Below are 25,631 nucleotides of genomic sequence, written 5' to 3'. Positions count from 1 at the left end.
ATATAATTCTCAGAATGAAAAATTTTTTTTTACAAAACGGTGAATTTTTACTAAATATCAGATGTTAGCGTATGATAAGTGTAGATTCATCACCGAGCCGGTCTAAGCCTCTTGAGTCTAGAAGCCCTTTATGCAAGAAGTTTAGCAAAAATGAATAAACGCACAGGTTTGAAACGTTTTCCTGTAAGCGCATTCTCTCTAGGACCGCGCGGAAAATGGCAAGCAACAATATTGCAAAAAAGAAAATTCAAGTAGGCTGACAAGAAGAGGTTGGAAATGGGGAAAAAGTTCTCGATTGAATTCACCTGAAAATAAACCTGTTTTAAAAGTCTTTCTCGATTTTTATTTGTTACATAGTACTAAAATTAGCAATAATCTTCGTTCCTTTTAGATTAATGAATCAGTCGCCAAAAACAAGGACTAATACTTAAAAATAAATGTTGATTCTTTCTTAGCGAAAAAAATAACTATCTATTTGACTGTCGTCCCTTAGAGAAAAATAGAAAAGAATTTAGAATTGTCTATGTCCTCATATCATCAACAAACTTTGTTTAAAAAATTACCTTCTCACTATACAGATTTGCAAAGAACAACTTCTAAAATTTAACTTTAACATTGAAAACCTAGTTAACAGTAATACTGTTCTATGTTAAGCATATCTATAAAAGAATTAACCATTCAGTTTAATAATGAAGTTGCTATCTAATTACTAGCATTTCGGGATTCTTGAATTAATTAAAATATAGTATTCATAAAAAACAAACTCTGATTATAGAAAAGTAGAAATCAAAAAGCATCTACCCTAATATTTATTACTCTAAAATCCTCTTCCCCAATGACGCTTTGCTTTCGAAAAATCCAAGTTTTGAAGCAATAAGATTAAAACGTTTTCTAAAGGATATATTTCCGTATTTTGGCATATTTGCTACTGCATGTAATCTGTTATTAAATCATAATATTATTAGTTATTCTTGAATAAAGTAATATAATTATAGTTTGTGAAAAACATTTTTCTTGGTACAAATTTTCTTGTTTTTTAGTCAGCTCGAAAATTTTGACCACATTCATTTCGAAATAACATTATGTAGGTGGTGTAAACCGTAGAATTTCAGAAAAATTACAGTTTAGGTGTAAACTAAATACTCTCGTTCTAGAAAATCTCCATTAAATTATCTTTTTAACGTAAAAAGTTGCCAGAAAATTGTGAAGTCTTTACATATTTCCCCCGTAATGGTGGAGGGGAAAGTGGACTAGCCAAGTTCTTCAGGGATCTTGACGTCCCTTTGGGGTATCCCAGCCCTAACAACATGTACAGCTTTTATATACATATATACTAACACTCCAAACACACATTGAGCCTGCAAAGTTTGTTGATGTGTGCAAATCTGTACAGCCATTATTTAGCTTAACATCATTACATACATATTCAATATTTTATTTTTTATTTGCTTAAATACATTTTTATAAAAAGCTCGCCAATAGCAAAAAAAAAAAAAAAAAAAATGATCAAAAAAGTGATTATAATAATATTATCAGATACATGGACTTTAAACTAAGTTAATAAGTTCCAAACCTTAAACTAAGTCTTATTTGCAATGTTCGCCACTCCATTTGACATTCAAATAGTCCTTTAATTAATAAAAACTCTTCCTTAATTATTTTTATGAATAAAATATCTTTATTACGTAAATTATATGTATCCTTATCATCTGTAGTTAATCCATTTTTACCCTCTGTTTCAGTCCATGTTTAATAATGAAATCTGAGAGTTTAACTTTCAAAATAGATACTGACAGCAATCTTGAGATTTTGTCGTAATTAAAATCTCAATAGTTCTGTTTTGAAGTTTAAAAAGAATAGCTGCATGAATAATAGATAGAAATTTGAAGAGAATTGGCTGACAGAAGCGCCATTTTTATAGTTTTTTAGCAATTTTTCACAGCGGAAATAGTAATAGTGTCTTCTAGAATGGAATAGACCATAATCGGCAGTCTTCAAGACTTCAACTGAAACTTCTTTACATAGTTTTCTTCTTATCTCTGAAGAAATACTCTCTTAAGTCCTACAGTCTTCTTAAAAAGACTTAAACATTCTGGTTTATCTAATTGCTTAATCGACAATCTTATCTTTTAAGCAATTAATATGGTACTAACTCATTTTTGTGGGTGTCTATGCTAATGTTTTCTTAACTTTTATAAACGCCCACATTCTACGCATCAGACCCGCAGCCAGATATTTACTTTGAATAAATAATAGATATGATTTGTATAATGTTGAACGCTGCTAAGTACTCATATATAAAGTGTTCTATTACTTTAATTAGAAACATTTTTGGGGGGAAGAAAAAATGATTATTTTTAGCCCCATTAAGTGAATAAGTGGGGGTAAAATGTTTGCTATTCTGCGAAAATCTGTCTATAATGGCGAACAAATAACATATAAAATTAATAAGGTTGCCAGAGTGGAGATTAAGTCTAGGCTTTGCAATAGGATTGATGTGGAGAGCTGACTGCAGGCTTTAAGCCTCTTACTCATTCTTGCTTCCTGGCCGAAAGCCACCCCTGCTCGAGCAACTAACTTTTGATTTATATCTAATACTCAGAGCTCTCAACTTGTGCTTATTTGTAAGCACTTGAATTCCTATTTATCAATCATCCCAAACAGCCCAACAGCCTCTTTTATCTTTTAAGTGTTATCAACAGCAATTGTGACAAGTTTTCGACCAAAGTACCATGAGCAAGATTACTTTGCCTGTTTATTGCCATTTGGGTAGACTGAGGAGTTTGTTATAGTAAGAATAGAATAGATTTGTTTTTTCATTTATCACACTAGGTACTAGGAGTTAGTATTGCTGTCATGTCAAAAATTTCTGTTAGCGAGTTCACATCGGGAATATCCACCTTAAGATACTCCGTGCCTTTTTGAACTGAATGTGTTCGGGCAGGTCTGCGGAGAATGCAGCTACCTCAAAACGCACTTTTAGGATACAAATTTTAGTAGTCAACTAAACATATTTCATTACAATCAAATTAAAACCGCGCTAACGCAATAAATAACAATAAAATAAAAGTACGTACGATACTTCTTCCACACCAAACGGTCTCTTCTTTAACTCCATTGGAATCCTCTGACTCTAAAACTTTGGGCGATCTCCTGGTCACAGATCCTTTTTGGTTGTCCCTTTCTTTTTTGTTACAAGAAACCCTTTAGCCCAGAAAATTATGCCTTTTAGATTCATGTTGATCATTTATTTGAACGTTATTTATTATACTATCTTCACTGAACAATACACTGTTAACTTGATGTTAGTGTTACAATATCTAGAATACAATTTTTCTTATCTCTTCTATTCCTTGACTAACTTGCAGAGCATCTCCAAAAGTCAATTTCAACCGTCAGCAGTTTATTTTGCAGTAGTTTTGGTTATAAGTCCAAGTCCTTTGCTCCAGTAGTGATTACTTATGTTTTGAAAGACAGTTTTTTAAAAAAAATTAAGTTTTTTCATTTTTTGCAAGAAACTCAAGGCTCCTCCAGGAAAACAGGGTTTTAAGTATGGTTATCACTTTTCTTGATGTGTAGTCCTCCGATATACGTAGAAGTGGAAAGGTAAGGTCCACTCCCAAGAAATCGCTGGCCACTCCATGCCATAATGTTATTTTCTAGGGGAATTATTTACTAATTTAACTACACAGCTTTAATTATGTGGTTGTAATATTCAAGTTAAAAAGGCGCCACAGTAGCCGAGCTGTTAGAGGCGAGACATGCAAAGCTAAGAGATGTATTGTGTGGTACTGGGTTCGATTCCCGGTGTCTAGGCCTTGGTTTTTATTTAATGTTTAATATGAGAACTTTGTAGTAAAGTATGTTTGCTAGTCGCCTCCGTCCACGACACCTAATTATTGGTAGTTCGATGTAAAGCTCGCCTGAAAAAATAGGCGATTACTTTTTTGTATTCAACTTAAAAGAAATAAAGAGCACGGGAATTAAAAACTTACTGTAGTAACTGCACTCCTGAGATTATCAGTTTTATGAACTCGAGACTGTTTTAGTATTTTATTTATTAATAATATGAAAGACAAAAAAAATCATTTTTTAAAAGTTTATAATCGTTAAAAATATTTCTATTGAAAGATATAGAAAGATAGGAGTTTATGATTGTCAGGTGGACTTGAAACCTGTCTACAGTGTAATCGATATTAATGGTGGATAGACGGAGATCCAGATATGAGCACAGTCTACGCATTAGTAATTAAAGAAGTTTATCTCGAGTGTGTGTGAGTGTGCAGGACTAACCCAGGACATGGTGGAAGGAGGTACATGATGGATCACACTAGAAGGACCTGCGCGCCTCTTGGCCCATTATCTCAGCTATAACTTGGTACAAAGCATAGCCGCCCTGCTATATAACATAGTTTCTTCTATGTGTACAACATAATCATCCAATTCACACACAAATACATTGGGGGTACGCAGGGGGCATATCACTGAATAACGGAGGGCTATCCCCCAGCAGCCGGCCAATTTCATTGCATAGCCCCATTATCTAATAGCAAGTACACAATATATAACACACTAATATACAAACAGTTATTGGTAACAAATCTGTGTTCATTTAGTTGAATCATAACAGAAAACCAAATGGTTAAGTTACACTATTATCGCTTACTTGCAGTTTTTTGAGATTTTTGGGAGCTCAATTCACTAGATATTTTTTTAATTGAGATGCACTTCAAAGAAGGGTTATCTCATGTGATCAGTGCACTGGGCTCTTGGATTTTCTCTCTTTCTAGGGCACTTCTAGAGTCCACTGAACGGTGATGAATAGCGTTTTCAGTAACGAGAGAACACTGTCGCCAGGGCCGGATTTTCCTATAGGCTAACTAGGCTTTAGCCTAGGGCCTCAAGCTCAAGAGGGGCAAATTTTTAGCAAAATTAAAATTACACTATTCTAAAAACATAACATATTATATTATATTAAAATTCAACATATTGTTATACAGGGTGAACCAGTATACCTTCCATTATAAAAATAGTACTTGTTTAAAATATTTTCCAAGATTTTCTCAAATATTTCAGAGAGATCAGAAGTAAATGTTTAAAGTGCAATTTATAACCTTTGACTTCCTTATTTTAAGACAGCCTACTTTAAAATTGACTACTGGTCCATCTAAAAAGAGTTTTCAATGAATTAAACAACTTGATAAACTAACACTTTTGTGGGCTCGTGAACACGTTTTCTTGCAAAACAAACGTAATTTCTCGTACGAAGATAAAAAGGAATCCTGGGCAAATGATATACCGCGTTAGAAATCCCATTAGATAAGGAAACTTTTACTAAAAAGTGGCCAGCACCTAGGTCTGATAATGATCCCCAAATGGTCCTAATGAGTTTTCTTAAAAATTTCGATTACTTTTATTTTTCCAGTTTCCGGAGGAAGATTAAGGCTGTTTGGAGAATAACTTATGCTTCGAAATGGTGTCACAGTTTTTAGAAAATTTATCTTTCTTACTAACCGTGTCATCAGAATCGAATTCGGACTAAAACTTTCTGAGTAATAACATTTTTATTGCAAAAAAAAAGTAATGATTTTAGGAAAAAAAATTAAATCGATGTCACTTAAGAACAGTGGAAAATATGAAGTTGGCCAATACGTCGTTGAACTCCACTTTAGATGTACTACACACAGTAGGCCTATGGACATTACTTTACTGGTTCACCCTGTATGTCACAGTAGTGATGTATTTTATTAACTCTCATGTAATTTACAAACTTAAAAATGGGAGGTGAAAGGGCCTAGGGAATAGCCTAGGGCCCCTTTTCATCTAAATCCGGCCCTGACTGTCGCCAAAGATTTCTGATAGTGACGTGCTTAAAATTTAAAAAAAAAAAAAAAAATTAATCAATATTCTAGTAAATTCTTAATTCTGTGTTTGAAGTGGCTAATAATGCTGTGTAATTGGTTTCCAGCAGATTTGTTTTGTGCAAAACAAGAATTAGGTGGCTATCAAAGTTATTCCAGAAACTTGTTATAGCCTACATCCCATTTCCCCGTCCTGTTATGTGCCGGTTCAGAAACATTATGATTGACGAGCACAATGAAATATGTCTGTGTGCAGAATGGACAAACAATAAATATAAATAGAGGCAGATAGAGTGCAGAGAAAACAAATGGTACTGAAGATAGAGCTATGGTGTGCCCATAGTGCTACATAACGACTAAATGTGTAATATGATGGGTCCTAGGGTGCAGGGGTTTGCTCTTACCAGTGCTCTACAACATATAATGAGCCTGTCAGGAGACGGCCAGCCGTTGGGGGCGGCAAACTCCTTTCCCACTTAATATACACACATGACTAATCGTCACCATTTACACACACAGCCTTCCGTGACTCATTGCCGCGACGTTCTTTCTCCTTTTTTTTTACATCGTCAACCCACCCTTGCCAGATCACACGGCCGCTAACGATTTATCGTTAAAAGAGCCGACACACGGCTCGAACCCTTCATTTTAGCATGAGTGCACAATTTCCTGCTCAGCTTTTTCCTTGGGTACTTAAATAAAATGTTGGAACAATAATCTAAACTCACACCAATTTCTTTTACCCCAATCATTACCATCATAATTGACAAAATTCTATTCAGTTAAGAAATACTTCCGTTTTTTTAGGAGCTCAGCTAACACTTTTGCTATCAAGGTAGCGTTGATTAATATTTGTACAGATTACCCCAAGTTTGTACTTCTTGCAATATTTACTTCATCTTATTCCTATCCTGTTTATCACCTACATAAAATCCTCTACCCAAACCTCCTCATGTCAACCTTGCCTTGTAATGTTGATGACGTGGCCTTTTACACGGTCATCTTGGAGAATGGACACCATCACCAACAGACTTACAAAATTCTGCAGCAAATGGAAAATTAAAAATTAACCACGACTAAGACAAAACGCTATACTCTTCACCAAACGCAGACCCGACAAATCAGATGTAATAACACTCTCATTCCCTGTGGTCTACCCACGTAAAGTACTTAGGGCTAACTTTAGGACAACAAACTGGACTTTCACTACGCACGTTCAGGACAAAGTAAACGCAGGCAAACTAGACAACACGACTGCTATTTCCTCTACTCTCCAAGTGACTCCAAAATGACTGTGACTAACAAACTACTCCTTTATAAAGTGGTCATCAGGCCAATGTTACTGTACGCCTGGAGCCTGGACCTGTAGTAGTAACATCAAGAAACTCCAGGACAACACAGAACAAATTTCCTCAGACTCGCGACAGACTCTCCTCGGACGCACTTATCATTGACTCACTCCACGTAGATTGCGTCCATTATCCCCTGGTACACTCCTATATCCACAAATCGTCTGCTCAAACTCCTTTCCATCCTAGAATGCCATGCCAATCCACTCTGCCGCAACATAGCCTCCTACAGATCCTTCTACAACATACAGACACAGAAGACTAAAACATATCCTACTCTAACTCTCTACACTAGCTGCAGGTTTTTCCTCTCCTTTTTTCCCTGCATTCCAATTCTCCTCACCTAACTTTTCTCTTACTTCACTTAGTTAAGAAGGTTAAAATGTTTTTATACATTTATACTTCTATATTTATTTTATGTATATATTTATTATAATAAATATTTATTCTATTTTATTCATCTTATTCCTAGTAAGAATAGTATTGGGATTAACTCAAATTTTTGTGTTAAATTTGTTCACCAACTTATAGTAATTGCCAATTTCTTTAGGCGGGGCTTAACGTCCAACTACCAATTAAGTGCCGTGGACGAGGACGGAAGCTCCATACTTTACTGTAAACAATTTTTTCTAATAAATAAAAAGTAGTCATACGCGGGATTCGAACTGGGGACATACAAAGCCACGCTCTTGACCAACACCAAATTTCTTAATTTCTTGCAGAACTTAAGTTATTTAAACATAATTCTCTTGTTGAGTATTTACTGTAACCATGTTATACTTAATAATTGATATACAATAATTATTTCATTTTACGAAATTATAAAACAATTTTAGACATTTTAAATTTAGGGGTCAAAGTCCTTGGCACCCCCGTTAGATAGATAGTACAGAAGTTCTATTGTAGTATTAGGCTTTCTAAGGAGAGGTAGATCAAAGTAACTTGAGTTACTGGTTCAGCAAACTTCGGCTGCATACCTCTTTACAAAAACAAACTTTTCAAAAAAAAGGTAACCTTCCCTTTAATTTACTTTACTGATTCAAATCTATAAATTTATGCATAACTCGGTACTAAATATTTCACTAGATAACAAATTCTTCATTTTCATTAATTGTAATTGAACATTTTAAAATACAGGCCTGATCACTTAAATAAATATTTATAATCAGATCACAGAGACGACCATTTCACGTCAAACGGATCATGGAAAGCATTACCATACAAGACAGATAGATTCAGCTAATGTCAAACGTCTTCTTAAACTGATCCAATGGTTTTCATATTTCATGCACTGGCTTTGTGAGTACGTTCGATAACACAATGCACATGTTTAGCTGCATATATGTATGTATTTTCAAGAAATATTAACACATTTCACCTTTTCGTTCGCCAATTTTATTTGTAATTAAAAATTTGATTTTAAATTAAGTGTAGTTTTTTTAAAAAATTATTATGCTTCTTATTTACTTGTGGAATCATGGGTATTTTGAAATATGAAGCAGTAGTAGTTGTCTATTTTTCGGACGGACGATGAGTCCATTATTCAGCTACATAACTATGTGTTTCTACGCGTAAATAAGTTAAATAAATAACATTATTGTTTTGGCAAAAATTATTATGCATGGAATATTATTATGTAATCATATATTATATAATTTTAATACATATAATTACATAATTTCTCATTTCCATTGATATGTTTATTTGTTCTTAACTTTTTAATTAAAAAATATTTCTTCAATTTAGTCTAACACGGACCTAACGAAATCCATTTGGTGACGTCTCCAATAATTCTAATGGCGAACTACTGGGCTGAACTGTCATTGTGAGAGATTAGAAGTAAGCTGAAATAAGGGTTCCTACTTTTAGCATGCCTGTAGAGGACTATCTACAATATAGCTGTAAGTTTTTTTGAGGTGTTACTTTTTTTCGTACGATTGATGTATCAAGGAGTATTCTTCTGTTTGCTGGAAGTCATACTACAAACAGGATGTCATTCGTCTTGTGGCGATGCATTTTTGCTTCATTAGTGCACCTAAAGCAGTTTTCCGGAAATGCAATAAATTTTAAATTTATTAGAAACAACAAATTGATGGGCTGATTTTTTTGATGAAATCGATTACCGTGAGTAAATGACTGATGTTCCTGCCTTATAGCTGAGACATTCACTGTCCCCTAGTTCAGTCGCACATCAATTGATATCAATAGCCAATTTCCTAGATAACATTCCTTAGTGATGTGTGAATGATTGGCTATTTGCCATTGTTGACGTTTGTAGAGTTATTTCCCATCTGTGCAAAATGTTTTTAATGAATTCGAGCCTGTTTCAGTCTCTCATTTCTTTATTGGATTATCCAATGGATTCATCTTCAGTTTCTTCACTTTTACAAACCTCGTTTTAAACATTTAAATTAGTTCCCTTTTTTTTTAAAAAAACTGAGCGTTAAACTTTTAGTAAATTGCATTATTTTGCTAGGGTTGTACGTACACTTAGTTTTTTTTTTTAAGCCAGATTATTTTAGAACATAATACCAAGATGGGTTACAAATAATTTGCAGCACTTTCTATATTTGAATTTATAAAATATATCTTAGAGTAACGAAGCCAGTTACGAGGGTTGAAGATGGGTCTATTAGCTCCGAAACGTTTCTTAAATACAAAAAAAAGGTTAAATACAGAACAAGGAGGCTGAAAAAGGCTTAAATAAATACCTATTGCTTTTATTGTCCCTCAGTATAATATGCGTAGTAAGATCATATACTATTCTAAACTGGCACGTTAGAGGTGTGTCAAAAGTTGTGGTTCTTTTAACTGGGTCAGAGATGAACTAGCCACTTCTTCAGCAGCAAGCACTTGTTGTCCCTACGGGTATCTTTACATAAACATTACTCCAACACTTTCATTTTCAAAATTTCACAAAATTGATACAAATTGAGCCTGCAGAGATAGTTGTTGGTGTGCCAACTATTTGGGCTTAGCGTACCCACAGGCAAACTCGAGCTTATATAAATAATAATTATATAAATTATACACTTCACAGATACTGTCTGCATAAAATGGTAAACACCGACACTTAACTGAACCCAATTATAGATCTTCTAGTCGTTGTTTTATTTGGCTTTATTAAGTCTATCCATCTTCAATCTATAATAAATCTACAAAATGGCAAATTAGAGGGTTGCTCAAAGTTGTAGCTCCATGATAACCAATCAAATTTCGGTCGAAATCTTACTATCTGAAGCGCCATTTTGTGCACACGTTTACACTGAACGACTTTAACCCATCAAAGCCTAAAGTGACCATATGGTCACAGTTGAATTTTGCCACATTTAATAGAATTCTGTTCATTCTAGACAATAAATTTAGATTTTCTCTTTACTATTGGGTACGTTAGTGTATGCTATTCGTAATAAGTAAGGAACGGATTTTTATGTATTTAAAAATGCCAAATATTTAATTAAAATATGCATTTATTTTCGTCAATTATGTGGAAAATATGTGATTTTCTTAAAATATTTTCTGGAATATTTAAGTAAAATGGACATTTTTTTTATGAAAATGGAATTTTTTTGGGGGGGGCAAGTTACAATTATTTATACAAGAAAAGAACATTTTTACAATTTATAATAATTTATTAGGAACAAAATAATTTGTTTTTACAAGTTATAATTATTTATACAACAAAGAACATTTTTACTATTTATAAAAAGATGTGTTAAATTTTCAATTTTGAAAACTTCACTCTTCGAAATTGTTTGCAACCTCATGAAATTTCAAATGTTGGAACGTAAAGTGATGACGATCTGGGCGTAAGATGGACTTGTAACGACTAAAATCCTTTGAAATGAGGATTTTTAAGTTTGTGGAAAGGGATATCTGCTCTAACCAAAGCCCGACACAGATCTGTACTCAGAGTAGACTTACTTGATGATGGAGATGTAAGGAAGGCTTGATAGGACGTCCTCTCTTTCTTTCAGTTTTTATTCTCTATGTGCGATCCGGTGTCAATATGTTGGGTGACTTGGGAACGTTGAGAGCAAGAAACGCGCTTGTCACAAGCTGTGCAGTACAAAATGTCTCCATCACTTCGAAAAAGTTCTGCTGGAAACTTGCGAAGATATTTAGCAACAAGTTGTTTGTTTGAGGCCGATGTTCGTGGCATTTTACCCAAAAAAGAATACACTAAGTGACCGAACGAAATGAATTGGACACTTCAACGAACGAGCTGAAAGAGCAGACAACGTCAGACAACTTCAAAGAACTAACAAGTGCCCGTCACTGTTTAGCAGCATTCTGTGTAAATTACAATAACCATTGTACCCACTGTGATTCACAGCCCTACAGTCTGTGGTTCACAGTTCCTGTCAACCACCTCCCAATTATGAAAATATGCCCAAAATGAAAAATATGAAAAAATATGTACATATTTTGATTAAATATGTAGAAATATTTATTTATTTTAATCAAATATGTATAAATATGCGATAACAACCAAATATGTGGAAATATGTGAAATAAAAGTAGACTCAAACGGCTTAAAAAGTGTCAGTATGAATACTTCTAGTTGAAAAACGTCTGTAAATTGCCTAGAAAAAAATATGTAAATACATACGAATCCGTTCCCTAGTAATAAGGGACGGAAAATCATAATAACTAGTGTTTTCAGTTAGTTACGCTTTTTTGAAAAAACCTGTTCCAATCAGCTTGGACACTAGTTTATTGTTAGCAATTTTTTAGTTTATTAACTATGTCATAATTTTTGTTTTTTATATGAAACACAATAACCAATAGTTGTTATAAATTATGTATCAATAACAAAGTTCAAGGCTTAAATTTATACTTATAAAATCACTTTCAAAAGCTGTGTTACCATTTGGTCACATCAGGTCATTGGACTACTATTTCATTTTTCTTTTTTCCCAATAATGCACATTTCAAAGTCAAAGATGGGCTGATATTCGAGGAGGCCTTAAACTTACTACAATAATAACGAATCCGATGATGAATTTGTTGGTGAGCCGGAATTTTTTATTGTTCCACCTGAAGCGGCTGTAATTACAGTGATGATGAAATGGGTGGCGGGAAGCATGTTAGATTGGAAACGCGGAATTGAGGTAGTCCGTCGGAATGACCATTCCGCAATTACTTTAGCAAGGATATTTCCACTTGGAACAGTCAATAGGTATTGCCATGTGAAACAAAAATATATGCATTTCTCGCCCGAATGTAACAGTAACATGGGCGGAACTGATGGATGAAGATATAATGGATTACTGAATAAATATACGTGGTAAGAAATGGTGGTGGCCCATATTCACGTGGTGGGTGGGTGTAGTGCTTCACAATGCTTGGGTGTTTTATAAAAATCACTTCATGTAATGTACCAATAGAATTCCGAGGACGATTGTGATGAGTTACCTAACAAATTATAAAACGGCTTCAAAAAAACAGGACTTCCTTCAATATACACATTAGATGAAGATCTGAGATATGATCTGATGATCTGGGACACTTTGTGATTCTGGTGCCAAATGATAAAAGAAGGAGATGTATAAATGAAGGATGTTCATCTGTGGGCACAATGTAGAAAAAACGAAGTACGAGGGTCGTTTGAAAAGTCCGTGCAAAAATAAAAACTACTTAATTTTTTGGGGTAAACCTTTTTTATTTTTCAACATAGTCTCCTTTTAGGCTTATACACTTCGTCCAACGCTGCTCTAGTTTGTTGATCCCTTCCGAATAATAGAATTTGTCCAAGTCTGAAAAATAGCCATTCGTTTCTGCAATCACCTCCTCGTTTGAATAAAATCTTTTTCCCGCCAGCCATTTCTTCATATTGGGGAACAAATAGTAGTCCGAGGGAGCCAAGTCTGGAGAATAGGGGGGATGTGAAACGAGTTGGAACCCTATTTCCATTAATTTTGCGACCACAACTGCTGAGGTGTGAGCTGGTGCGTTGTCGTGATGGAAAAGGACTTTTTTGTGGGCCAATCGTGGGCGTTTTTCTTGCAGCTCGGTTTTCAAACGGTCCAATAACGATGAATAATATGCACCAGTAATAGTTTTACCCTTTTCCAGATAGTCGGTGAGGATTATTCCTTGCGAATCCCAAAAGACAGTCGCCATAATCTTTCCGGCCGAAGGAACGCGGTCTTCGCCTTTTTTTGGCGCAGATTCCCTCTTGGTAACCCATTGTTTAGATTGTTCTTTGGTCTCAGGAGTGTAGTGATGTATCCATGTTTCATCCACAGTGACGAAACGACGCTTAAAGTCCTGCGGATTCTTCTGGAACAGCTGCAAACCGTCCTTGCAACACTTCACACGATTTCGTTTTTGGTCAAGCGTGAGCAATCGCGGCACCCATCTTGCGGATAGCTTTGTCATGTCCAAATATTGATGCAAAATATTATGTACCCGTTCATTCGAGATGCCCACAGCACTAGCAATCTCACGCACCTTCACTCTTTTGTCATCCATCACCATATCATGGATTTTATCAATGATTTCTGGAGTAGTAACCTCAACAGGGCGTCCAGAACGTTCAGCGTCACTTGTGCCCATATGGCCACTCCGAAAATTTTGAAACCACTTATAAACTGTTCTAATCGAAGGTGCAGAGTCACCATAATGTATATCAAGCTTCTCTTTAGTCTCCTGAGACGTTTTGCCTTTCATAAAGTAGTGTTTAATCAACACACGAAATTCTTTTTCGTCCATTTTTTGAAAATCACTCGACTTCCTCGATTCAAACGAATGCCAAACACAAAGAAATAGACCGATCTGGCTGAAACTTGGTTTGTGTTCTTCCAAGAGATGCTACTAACTAAACATAACCTCGATACGCGCCAGTGGTGCTATCTCTCTGACTTTGCACGGACTTTTCAAACGACCCTCGTAGGCTTGTGAATACCTTGTTTTGAAACACACCGTTCGAACAAATAGGTGCAATTTTTATGTTAAACATTTTTTAAAATAAGGAAAGTTTTTTCCGTATTTATAATCAAGTAAATGAGGCATTTTTGTTGAAAAAAGATGGCGTTGTATACTAGTACCCTATTGACCTGATGCGACCATATGGTCACAGGCCATTACCAGAGATTGGCTAATAATATCTTAATTAATTTATGTTTTCTATATTATTAGCAACCTATTTGATAGATAAAATAGAAAAGTTTTGGAAAATTTCTCCCAAAAATAACTCCGGCTTTGAAGGGTTAAGTCCATGTTCAGGTGTTTTAAAATTTATTGTGCTAAGTTTATTTTAATATTTCAATTTAAAAACACTATAACTATTGCAATTGTAAATTGTGTTTTTTTCACCCATTTTTACGGGAACTCAAATGTTGTCTTAGATAGACCGGTTCGCTACAAATCGTTACAAGGTGTTGATAAGTGATGTGCAGTCAAAAACGTGGAATCGAAAGTCTGCATTGCATAGAAGGTAAAGAGTATTTATGAACACATTATCCGCGTGGGGTCTTAGAGGTCCATTGTTAAGGTTAATATAGGGTTAGGTAGTAGACAGATTGCTGTTAAAATGCTAGATGAGTATCAAACGAGTGTGGGTTGTGGCCGACTGGTTATATGGCTGCAGCTAGGGCGTACATATGAATGGGAAGGCGTATCCCCTGACGTTTTGTTGTGCTAAAGTTACCGCTCTAGGAGAAGGGGAAGATTTGCTCTCGGCTCACCTTTTTTCAGGGCTTGATCTTGCTATTGTATCCTTGTACGCTTCTTAACATCAACCTTCTAAATGCTTTATGGCGAGATTAACTTTTTTCCATTTTCTGAGTGGTCCATCTTGCCCAGGGCCAGTTCATAGGTTAACTCGCCTGCTAACTAATTGGATATAAAGCAAGCCTTTTAGAATTAGTGTAGACTTTTTTTTTTTTAAATAGGACTCCGTTAACCCGATAACTGAAGAGAAATAAATCAAGCCACAAACTACGTCTGCAAATACAACCAGTATTTAATTGACAAATTATCAACTAAAAATGAGTTTTATCAAACATTATCTAAGTAGCTAGTTTATAAGCGTGCCCTAAAATTAACCATATTTCAACAGCCCACTATTTTAACATCGTCGTCAGTAAATATTTTCTTGTATCGCTCCCAAAAACTCCTGCATAAAAGAAGTCCTACAACAATCTACTAAAGACTAGCTTCTGGTTACTCAATTGTCTTCAAATTTGAAATTTACAAAAAAGAAAGTACAGATAGTAGAAACTGTACATTGTACTGAAAAGGAACATTAGACGGAGTAAATTAAGTAAAGTAAAGTAATCGCCTATTTTTTCCGGCGGGGCTTAACGTCCAACTACTATTTACTAGGTGTCGTGGACGGAGGCGACTAGCAAACATACTTTACTGTAAATTTCTTTTATTAACCTTTAAATAAAATCTAAGGCCTAAGACCGGGAATCGAACCCAGTACCACAATGCAACTTAGCTTTGCAGGTCTCGACTCTTAACCCGCTCGGCTACCGTGGCACCTTTTAGAAGGAGTTAAGTTATTTTCTAAGAATCAAAACTTTGTATGAAACTCGGGTGATCACGGAAATATCTGAGAAAACAGTTCATCAGGTTCTTTAATTTAATTTCAAGACCCACAAAAAGGCCATAAACCAGACAGCCATAATTGAAAATGGGGAAGATTAGGTGAAATTAGAGAGGAGAGTAGTTTTCTAGGGACGATTTAAGGACAAAGAGATTTATAGTTAATAGTTTTGAAGGATACGGATAGACCATTTGTAAATTTTGGTTACTTGGTTTTTCCCAATGAAATTTTGACCAGATACAAGCCCATCTATTGATGGTAGGATAATCAAGAGACGATCAAGGAAACAGAGTAGGATGAAGGATGGATTTAACTAAGAGGAGTTTGGAACCTATCAGTAACGCCTTTGTTTCAGGAACATTTAAATTAAACTCACTGGGATCAGCCTAAACCTTAATTAAACATTAAGATAACCATAAATTTTCTTTTAAAAAGCATCATGCAGATCTTATGGCAGGGTCAGATGACATTTTGTATGAGTCTACAGTTTTCAAACTGTAAGTTTTTGTTAAGGAGATTTTATAAATAATTACTGACATTAGTGTCACTGTGTTGATACGTTTGGCCTGCGTAGCGTAGCTTTCCAACGCTAGGTTCTGAGGTCTTAAAAAAATAAAATAAAAAATGCATTTTCTCCTAAAAAACGCATTCGCAATTTACTTTTCGGGCGAACCCTTTTAAATTATTCAGTACTTATAAATTATTAAAGTTCTAATCAAGCCAAAGTTAATAAAACTGGTCAAATGTAAACGAAATATCACTTTTCTTTTTTTAAAGCATAACCTGGAGTTTTAAATAATTTTCAAAGTACACACCGTTAGGGCAAAATATTAATTACGCTTTTACGAACATTTTCAAGATTGTGAACAGGCATGAAGTTTATGAAATTTAAACACAATCAATATAATAAATTCATTCCTTAATTAATAGTAAATGCGGGGTTCGTGAAAAAAAAAAATAATTTTTAGTTCATAATTAACTTTAAACAATTTAACAAACTTCTCATTCTATGAAAAATTTCCGTTAGTGGTACTTTTATGTACTTGAATTTTTACTTGATTAGAATTTTCGTCTAAATTTTAGCAGTAAGCGTAGCGTGGTTTTTAATTTTTATTTTGATAGACTGAGCCCTGATGAATCTTTGGCACCATAATTGGGTGACACACACCTCTAAAGATTCTTACCATCAAAAGGCGCAAGACCTAATTCTGTCATTTTTCCATAACTCTTCTAACGTTGAGGACCTTATTCTCCCTTTTTATGTTTCTAAGTATTGCCTGCTTATCGATAGACACTTACATCCAACTAATTAAGCGTTTTGCGTGGATTAGATGCTCCTGAATGTAGCACTTAAAATTTGTTGTTCACGGTTTCCAAGATCTTTGTAACTATTTTCATTTTGTTTTTTTCCAATATCTGGACAGATCAATGTAAAACAAACTGCCTGATCAGACAGTATTAGTGCTATAATCCTGGGAGCCAGGATGAGGCAACGATAGTAAAGCGCTGCAGTTGGGTATCTATCTACATCTAGCGATATTTATCTGTAATATAATAAATACGTGTATGACAGGGCCGGTAAATAAAACAAGCAGACCCTCTAGCTCTGGTTTCCGCATCCTAGCAACATAATTTGAATATGAACAAAACATTTGTGGTTACTGAGGGGCAGAATCTCCTCCCCACGGCAAAGTCTGTTTAGATGTGTTTGCACAGCTCACAATATCCAGCTTGATATCTGTCCACCATTTTGTAAAATGAACGAGTCTTCTATTGCCACTTCTTTACATATACTGATTTCACTCTTTAAACACTTCCTAATTTAGGAAACAAGGCGAAAACTTTGATGTATGACAGACGATCTAGCAGTGATATGAGCCTCTGTCACCACTCGCTAAAACTAAACCTGTGAATTCGTGTTCAGTACAAATTTTTTTTCTTATTTCTGGTTGAAAAAAAGTATTTGTGCGCCCGTACTAAATTTTGATACAGAATTTAAAAAGGATTGTCAGAGTATATGAATCTGTAATACGCTATGTGTATCAGCCAGAATATTGTCAAATAAAAGCTAAGAAAACTAACCTAATCAAATAAGATTACGGAGCATCTAACCACCAATTTTCAGTCTATCAGAGCTGGTCAAAAAGGGTGATCCCTCTGTGAATGATATCAGAGGATTTTTATACAGGTCTAATAGTGGAAATGTGCATCAAACTTCGGCCATCCACGTGATGGATATAATACTTCCTCAACGAAGGCGTCTTCCTCTAGAGTATCCTGAACCTTCCTTGTATGAAGGGCCCATTGAAAGTAACTCGATCTAAGTTTAATCAGTTACAGGAACTTAAACCGTTTATTGACCGTGACTACCAACCATTTTATGATTGTTTAAAGTATAAGTCTGATTAATGCCAGTATTGTTTTTCATTCAACAATAATAAAATACTAATGTAAATTAGACAGGTTTTTTTTACTAATACCTGCTATGTGCCAATAATTGATAATTTATAATCTTCTATGTACACTAATTACCCTAATTTGGTAATAATAAGTAAATTATTGCATTTGAATACCTAAAAATCAAATAAAATAACATATAACACATATGACTTAAATTTAAATTAGTTTTCAAAAATCTGCTTCAAATAAAATTTTACAGGAGAACGTTTTTATTTAATATATCTCTAAAGTTATACTTTTTGCACATAGCAGTTTGACAACGATATATAAAACTCCTTAACAAAAACTTACAGTTTAAAATGTTAAGTATAAGGGTTGATTAAACGCCAAAAGGTACACAAATCAGCGAGTACCCAACATTCCATTAATACTTCATTAATAGTTAAGTAATTCTACTGCATTAATTTTCATTAATAAGTTATTTTTTAGAATTTATTAGATGTCACAGACCCTTATGCTGGCCATTTTCGTCTACATAATATATGTTCAAATAGCACTGTAAATTGACTGTAATATCTAGTTATTTATTATAATCAAACTATTAATTAATAGGTAATAATTAATCTGGCTTTATCGCAAATAATATAGTTTTCTTCAATTACATTCTCAATCTAGGTGTTCTTCCCACAATGTTGTATATATGTAATATAAAATAAATAAGATATGCATATTTTTAGGACAGCTAATTATTCCAATATTTTACTATAAGTAAAATTAGGGGGACTAAATTAAATTACAATTGAGAAATGAATAATTGTTGTTGAATAATCTACTTGTTATTAACTGTGTGTTATTTGTGCTCACGAATATTTCGGCAAGACGAATTCAAGACAGTAGCCTACTCTAACTTTGTCTTTTTCTACTTTAACATGCATGTACATATATGTGATTTATCATAATTATAACAAAAAAATATTATAAGTGAAGTGGCCAGCATAAGGGTCTGTGACATCTAATAAATTCTAAAAAATAACTTATTAATGAAAATTAATGCAGTAGAATTACTTAACTATTAATGAAGTATTAATGAAATGTTGGGTACTCGCTGATTTGTGTACCTTTTGGCGTTTAATCTACCCTTATACTTAACATTTTAAACTGTAAGTTTTTGTTAAGGAGATTTTTGTACCTTTTGGATAGATTTTCCTTTTTGTCTATTTTACAAAGTTACATATCTGCTTTACAGATTTTTTTAAAATTTGGAATAAGCAATTCTATTATAATCTGATAAGGTGTTAAGTCGGAACCGTAACTACCACTGGAGAGATCTTTTTAAAGAATGCTTATAGTTGCGTTCCCCCAAACCATCCTCAATAACAATTTTTTTGAAAAAGCGTTTTGAATAACATAGGAAGGTATTTGTACGTAAATAGCAAAATTAAACTGCGATTTCAGTACTTCCTTTTAAGAGGAGTAAGAAAAATAAACTACGATTGCAGTACTTCTCCCTAAAAGGCAAAGAGGCAAAGATTTTTTTAATCGAACGACAATTCATTGCTACGTTGTTTACAAAAAAGGTAACAAGAACAACATCAAGAAGAAGGAGAAGAAGAACAAGAACATTTTTTGAAAAAGCCGTTTTTGCTCATTTTTGGCAACTTTTTTCTCGAAACCTATTAGATCTGGGTTGTTGCAAAAAAATTACAGTTATAAAGGAGGGTTTGCCCTTTATTTTAAAGAAAATTTGGGAATTTTATCTTTTGTAGAAAAAGAAAAAAAAATTGTCAAAGTTGGGTGTTTTTCAACGTTACGCTTTTTCGTGCAGTTTTTGACGATCAACCCTTATACAACTGTCCTACCGGACAGTTTTAATACAACTCCAGTTTTACAATTTTAAAACATTACACATGCGCAAAACATACAGAATCCTTAAACGAATGCTTGGTTAGATTAATTTTATTTCATTATATTGGCAAAATGTTTTAAGATTCAGAAACATTTTGAAGAACACACGTACTATAACATGTAAACCAAAACTCAGGCAGCAAGTATACTAAATCGGTGAGAGATACAATAAATATGGGTGCTAATACAATAAACTCAAAGATAATTAGATTCTAATTCAGTATTTATAATAAAATTGATCAGATTTGAGGAAATAGCAAAGCAATCAATCTACACTTAATTTGCAATACTACAAATATCTTCTATTAATGTATTTACATTCTGAAATGCTTGACCTTGTTATCTATAACAATACAAAGTCGTCTTCCTGCAATATTATTTTGAATAACTATTGTTTGGACAACTGCTCTAGTACATCGAAACAATACTATCTCTGTACACCTAATACTGTGTTCAAAACCATTTAACCAAATCCTATTGGTGTATACAAACAGACATAGGGCATTATTACAGTTCACTCTATAGGATAAGCCTAGGAAATGAGTGGCGCCCTAAAGGACATAAAGTGATTATTGCTGGCTAGCTCACCGCTCAGCTTAGGAGGAGGACCCCTTATCGGCTTCCCCATAACTTCACCTCAATCACCCATCATTTATATCTTGACATTTCTAAATTACATTTCATTAGATAGTCCTAGGTAGTCCTAGTTTAAAAAGAGGAGGAAATAGAACTAAACAGTTTGAAATGAAACATAAGTTTTATTTGGACAAGAACAAAACGTTCTCTAGAGCGACAAATAGATTAATCAATTGATGTTCATTCTTTTTGGTGACTGATTCATAGTTACAATAGGATGATAAAATAACTGCCATTTTAGTTGTGATACATTTATTCTGCCAAGCTTTCGACTTAGGGACTAGGTCATCTTCAGGGCTAGTTTACAAAGTAATATTTTACATTACAGGGTTGGTGTGTCTTCTGTCTGGTCTGTTCATGGACATTTATTTTTTCATCCTAGATTAATCAAAATATCCAGTTCTAACCTAAATGCACGCTTTAAGTCTCTTGCTCAATCATCCAATGGATTATGCTAGAATTTCCTGAACTGTCTTTTGTAGATACCCTCTTTTAGCCTCTCAAGATGCGACCATATTGTCTAGAGGATTAGTTTTGAAAGTTTACTATTTATACATCTCATCGGTAATTTTTGCCACAAGTCTTAACATTCTTCAAAGCAAGCTTTCGAAGCAAAAGCAGATTTGTGCTGTGGCAGAGATATTTCAATAACAAAAGGTTACAAGAAAATGATTTGGCGAGTATATTAATGAGAGCATTAAGGTGTACAAAGATCCAGATGGATTGCAAGAGACTTCTTAAGAAGGTTAGTGACAAGACGTAGAACAAGAACAAAATACAGTTATATCCTTAATAATAACAAAAGGGAACGGATTAGCTCAACAATTAGCGTACTGGACTCCCACGCAGAGATACTGGGTTCGAATCCAGCTGCTGGCCTCTTAGATTTTGTTTATTTTCTTAGGAGCTTTTTACTGCTTACTGGGGGCCGACAGTGCACGCATGGATTTGTATTTGGGCCACTAAAAATGAGAGATGAATAACTATAGAGATATTACAGGAATTGGCAATGGATTTGGAAGAAAACAAACCGGATCCTATAGCAATAATTTGTCCTAAAACTATTTTATAAAAACACGCCAATTGCCTCAAACCTGGAATTCCAGCAATGCTATCAACATTACTATATTATTTAGCATATAAACTTCTTCATAACTTCTGTGAAGCCACGCAATGGTAAGTGACAACCAAAAACTACATCTGTTGGTTGAAGAATTGATTAAATACATTAATTTATGGGTTCAATTGAGTTTCCATCTATCAATTTCATGGCCAAAGGTTTAAATCTTCCAGTTCTACAACTACACTTTCAGGTCCTAGCGTCGGTTAAAGTCATGAACATAGTCGACAATGAATAGTGGAAGATTTTATGAGCTACGGATAATAATTGCCATCCTACAGAAGATATATCCTTAATAATACCCAAATTGACTAATTACAGTCACTTCCAAAACTCATCAACTACGAAAAAATAAATTTTGTCGAGGAACTCCGCGATTAAATATTAAGAGGTATATTTTGAAAGTTGTATAAGGGTTACAAAATTTTAATTTGTAAAAAAATTTAAGAGATCAGGATGTTCTGAATGAATAAAAATAAAATTAAAAAAAAAAACAGCTGCTTAGATAACCTTCCTTTACCAGCTGATCTTCCAGGCCAGTTAGCGGCGCCCATCTTTAACTCGTTAGTGATATCTCTTTATTAACGTTATTTTTAAGTGAATATTAGTGCGTTTTAAAGTGAAATTCTATTTTATAAATTGTGTTTAAGTTATACTTAGTATGTGATATTGAGTTTTAGGGCGAATAGTGTTGTGAATTGTTTTAAATAGTGTCAAGTGTCAAGTGCTATTGGACTTGTGATCTACTGAGAAGCTGATGGACTTGGATATTATTTTAACAAGGTAAGGTAAGACTTTATTATCAATTACTTATTTTAAGTTTCAATTATATTTTTATTATTCTTGCATGAAAATAGCATGTTATCTTTTTATTATTACATACAAATTATTATTAGTACTACGTCTTGACTGCGTTCAGTGTAGGTGATTTCTTTAACCCATCAAAGCCTAAAGTGACCATATGGTCACAGTTGAATTTTGCCACATTTAATAGAATTCTGTTCATTCTAGACAATCAATTTAGATTTTCTCTTTACTATTGTGTACGTTAGTGTATGTTATTCGTAATAAGGGACGGAAAATCATAATAACTAGTGTTTTCAGTTAGTTACGATTTTTTGAAAAAACCTGTTCCAATCAGCTTGGACACTAGTTTATTGTTAGCAATTTTTTAGTTTATTAAATATGTAGCAACATATTATTTGATATTATTTAGATGGTGCGATAGTTAATTTTAACGAAGGTGAACATTAGAGGTAAGTTCAACATGACAGTTGGCTGAAATAAAGCATTTATATAATGACAAATAATAATAACAAAGTTTGAGATTCTTTTTGGAGATATTCTGTTGACGAGCACAAAGAACTGCGTTAAAATCTAGGGGACCACGAAACATATATTTCTGATTAAAACTAAATTTCAAAATTTGATTGGCTCTTAATACTTCTCATTATACGGGAAGTTTAGAGAACTTGGTAAAGAATAACGACTGCAGTAGACGATAAATATGAAATTTGTTGGATTGATTGTAGATTGGTTGGCAAAGGGTGCGCGGTTGTCATGACAGCCGAGGGGAGCCGAGCGCACGCGCAATAACTGAAATACATTTCTTACGTTTGTTTCCAGTAACATCCAAGATTGCTTTTGGGTTATCATCATTTCTATACAATAATCGTAAAAAAAAGAACAAATCTTATTACAGACGATCACTCCACTTTATCATATTGTAACTGACGATTGTAACTTATGTAACTACTTATTACAATTGTAAGTGACACTCCAGCGTACGCTATATACAATAAATAGTTAGTGGGAACTAGCTAGTAGAGTTACAGGCCTGCATTGACTATGGTGATGTCGCGAAAAGATTGCAGGGGGATTGCAGTAATAGGATTGCAAAGTTACTGGTATATAATTATAATTGTATAAGGGTTGATCGTCAAAAACTGCACGAAAAATCGTAACGTTGAAAAACACCCAACTTTGACAATTTTTTCTCTTTTTCTATAAAAGATAAAATTCCCAAACTTTCTTTAAAATATAGTGCGAAACCTCCTTTATAACTGTAATTTTTTGCAACAACCCAGATCTAATAGATTTCGAGAAAAAAGTGGCCTAAAATGAGAAAAAACGGCATTTTCAGAAAATGTTCTTGTTCTTGTTCTTCTTGTAACCTTTTTTGTAAACAACGTAGCGCCTAAACGCGTGAACCGATTTTCATGAATGAGGTGTCATTCGATTCGGAATTTTATGTAGATGTGCCTTTTGGGGTCTCGACGCTGTACATCGAATGGGGGAGGAGTTAGCCCCCTTTATGTAAGGCCCCCTCCAAAATTATTTTTAAATCTTGGCCCGATTTTGATGAAATTTGACAGGATGAAAGGGTTAGGGCTCCCCTAAGTACCATTAAAGCGACGTTCTGCTCTTACATATACTAAGGGCTCTTACATCTACTAAGTTTTGCAATCGTTCAAATTATCGACGTACGAACTGATTTTAATGAATTAATTGTCTTTCGATTTGAAATTTTAGATAAGGTAGATACGGTTTTTTTGAGGTCTCGATGGTAAATACTTTTGAAAGGAGTTTGCCCCACTTAAATAAAGTCCCCTTTTAAACGGTTATTAATAATCATTCTGTAAATCTTTGCCTGCCTTTGATAAAATTAGTCAAGAAGAATTTAGAATGCGTGACCTTAAGTGTCAGCCTGCTCTTACACCTACTAAGGGGAAGTATTTGCAACCATGGAGTATTCGCAGATTAAATTCTTTCTGTCATTCGCGGAGAAGAACTGTAATTGCAAATGATTTTTCTTTCCCCTCTGTAGAAGTTATTGTGATCACAGTATGTTTTCTCTTACATCCCTTAAGAGGAAGTTGTGTTATCAAAATTTATCTTACTGCTCTTATTGGAAGGAACGGGTAATTGCAACTTTCTTTCTATTATCCCTCCTAATGGGTTGTAATTATTCATCACTTAATTCCACAACATTTCTCCACTCTCCGTCTTCTTCTGACCAACTTGTTACCATTCCCCCATAACTAGTGTCAGTTTTTTTTTCATCCTAGAACTTACAAATAATTATTCCCGTTACCCATGTATTTAAAAAATCATTGGATATATAAATTTGTTCCAACCAAGGAACAAAAAGAAAAATCTATCCAAAAGTTACAAAAATCTCCTTAACAAAAACTTACAGTTTAAAAAGTTAAGTATAAGGGTTGATTAAACGCCAAAAAAGGTACACAAATCAGCAAGTACCCATCTTATCATTCATACTTCTAAAATCACAATTTTTAGAATCTATTAGATGTCACAGACCCTTATGCTGGCCATTTTCGTGCATAAAATATTTGTTCATTAATGAGTAGCACCCTTTTAATTTAGATTGTAATGGGAGGTATTCAACTTTAATCAAAAATATAATTGTTTTGAAGTTCAAATTAAAAATGGATATACCAACGTACATACTGATTTTATTTTGTTATTGTTTTTAACATCTGTTTTAAGTGAAAGTTAAGCGCAGCAGAAGGAAGTAAAAATCGTCGGTTTAAGTTCATTGTTCAATTAAACTTATTGGTACTTTATGCAGTAGTTAAGCATTAATAATAATATGTAATTAATCTAGTTTGTTAATGTAGTTTCTTCAATTACATTGTTAATCTAGGTGTTCTCCCCACAATGTAATATATGTGTAATATAAAATATTTAGATATGCATATTTTTAGTTGGTTATAAAACTTCTTTACAACAAGTACTCAGTTAAAGGGCTACATTAAATTAAAGTTTGAAAATAAATGAAT

General features: G+C 33.9%; 1 protein-coding gene across 3 annotated transcripts in view; it reads right to left on the bottom strand.

Annotated features, from left to right (window-relative positions):
- Nucleotides 1-25,631, bottom strand: part of toy (paired box 6 protein twin of eyeless) — a 135,188-nt gene that overhangs the window by 87,463 nt on the left and 22,094 nt on the right. The gene's annotated exons all lie outside the window — the stretch shown is intronic.

The sequence above is a fragment of the Rhodnius prolixus genome, unplaced genomic scaffold (genome assembly GCF_049639745.1).
Source record: "Rhodnius prolixus isolate KJV_2025 unplaced genomic scaffold, Rpr scaffold_12, whole genome shotgun sequence".
NCBI classification, from domain to species: domain Eukaryota; kingdom Metazoa; phylum Arthropoda; class Insecta; order Hemiptera; family Reduviidae; genus Rhodnius; species Rhodnius prolixus.
The sequence above is the reverse complement of the archived record's forward strand: the minus strand, read 5'-3'. Positions and strand labels throughout refer to the sequence as shown.